A 2,372-nucleotide genomic window follows, 5' to 3' on the forward strand; every position below is an offset into this window, starting at 1 on the left:
AATGCCAGGGATGTTTCCTCTTGAAGTTGCGGCTGTGCTGCATTTTTGCCATTATGCTGCCCTAGTTTATCACCAAATCCATATGAGATGGTTGGCTGCAGTGACTTCTGCTGCTAGTGTTACTAAGGGAGACACAAATTCTGAGATTCTTGTGATGGAAAGTAGAAACCATCTGGAATATGCAAAACTAAAAATTAATTCTAATCAGGAAAGTTTTACTAGATTTTAAATTTGTTTCAGAAATTAATATGGGTAACAGGACAGATGATGTGCTATTTAGAGCATAGGTATTTCCAGAATAAACCTAAGTAGCAAGCATAACTCTATTATCGTGAATGTTCTAGAAAAAAATAACAGTTTCAGATGAAACTGAAATCTAGAACTGGACCAGGAAGTGGTACTGTTCTGAATAGTATGCAAACATAGCAATAGTAACAGAAGATGATTGGAGGAGTCCCAAGGCAGCAACAAGAAGTAGATGGCAATGCTGCTTTATACTTCAGTGATAGGTTACTTTAAAAAAGTAAAACAAGAGTGAAATGAAAGAGTAATAAAAATATTATTGCGTATTGCTGTGTATAGTAATGTAAAAAGTGTTATAATAATAAATAACTAATATTTATGTGTTCAGAGGATTTAGTAATTTCTTTATAACCTGTTGCTTAATCAATAACAGTGTAGAGTCTTAAACAGATATTCAAGCCTGTAATGTAATGAAAAATGAGACAGGTGAAGCAGAAAGTGAGCAAGAAGGTAGCCCATGAAACAACGACTTAATAGGAGAATACTTCAGCTGCAGCATGAATAAACTGAGAAACATCAGGACTGTATTCAAATTTGCCTCCTGGTTTTATTTAGCTCGAATGCTTAGCCTGATATTTTCTTCAGCCAAGTGGTATGTATCTAATATTTGTGTCATGCAGCTTTAGTAATGTTCAAAGTTTTTGCAGCACCTGGAACTCAGATTTATGATTTTTACCTCATATTCTGCTATTTTTCCATGAGGTTCATTGACAGTTTGGTAATCAGGAAGGACAGGAAGAAACTAATTTTCTTTTGGTATTTACTGCAAGTAAGTTATTAAAAGAAGTCATAATAATGTTAAGCGAAAGGGGTTTATTGATGATTAAATGGTGGTCCAGTTGTAGCTAATTGATTTCTATATGATAATCAAATAGTGATTAAGCAATAACTGGTAATTAAACAGTAATTTAACAATTATTTTACAATGATTTAATTATGATTTAACAACTATTTAAACAAAAATTTAGATGGTGATTAGATGACAATCAAACACTGTACTATTTCCTACATTTCTAAAAAATTATAGCTGGATATATGTATGTGGCTAGCATAAGCTATAATTTTAGGCCTAATGTAAAATGTCATTTACCTCGTTAGAGACCTTGAAGAATAACTCTAAGTAGAACCCCTGCTCAAAGGGAGATCACCACTGAGCTGCCTGCTGTTGTTCAGAACTCAATGGGCTGAAGCACACATATAATTACAGGTGAAGTAATTGACTTGTAATCAGTCTCCCCTTCAGTGTGTGCAGAGGTAGTGCAGAGTAGCAGCAGTTCTAGATTTGTCTAATCCCAATTTAGGCTGGTACTGTTAGCTTCTGACAAGACATGGCCTCAGCTCTTGGGTGCCCGAGAGCCTATGGTCTAGCACAGTTCTCACAGTCTGTGCTTGTCTGGGATGCCTGAATCAGAGTACTGCTCACCATACGTCACAGTATCTGTCTGTAAAAAAAATAATCCTTTTGTTGTTGTTGTTGTTGTTGTTGACGTTGTTGTGGACTACACATTGTATACAGCTGTACTGGATTTTCACAGCTGGCCTCTGGTGTCAGGGTTGGCTCTGTTGCTTCTGTCAGAATATGCCAGAAGCTTTTGCAGCATCTGATAGAGCCAATGCCAGCTGGCTCGAGGATAGACCCACTGCTGGCCAAGTCTGAGTCAGTCAGGAATGATAGTAATGCCTCTTTGACAACATATTTAAGAAGAAATAAAGTGTTGTTGCACAGATGTAATTGTAGCCAGAGAAGAGACTGAGGCAGCTGTGTCCCTACAGCCCATGGAGGAGCAGAGATCCACCTGTAGCCCCTGGAGGAGACCCACACTGGAGCAAGTGGATACCTGAGAGAAGGCTGTAAACCCATGGGAAGCTGACATTAGAGCAGGGTCCTGGTAGGGATCTGCAGATGTGGAGAGAGGACTTCATGCTGGAGCAGGTTTCCTGATAGGACTTGTGACCTGTGAGATACCCATGCCTGAAGCAGCCTGCCCTTGAAAGTGGAATGTTTCACGGAGACTAATGACTGTGGGATGTTGGAGAAATTCGCAGATGACTGTCTCGCATGGAAGGGA

The sequence above is a fragment of the Zosterops lateralis genome (genome assembly GCF_965231275.1).
Source record: "Zosterops lateralis genome assembly, chromosome: Z".
Taxonomy (NCBI): domain Eukaryota; kingdom Metazoa; phylum Chordata; class Aves; order Passeriformes; family Zosteropidae; genus Zosterops; species Zosterops lateralis.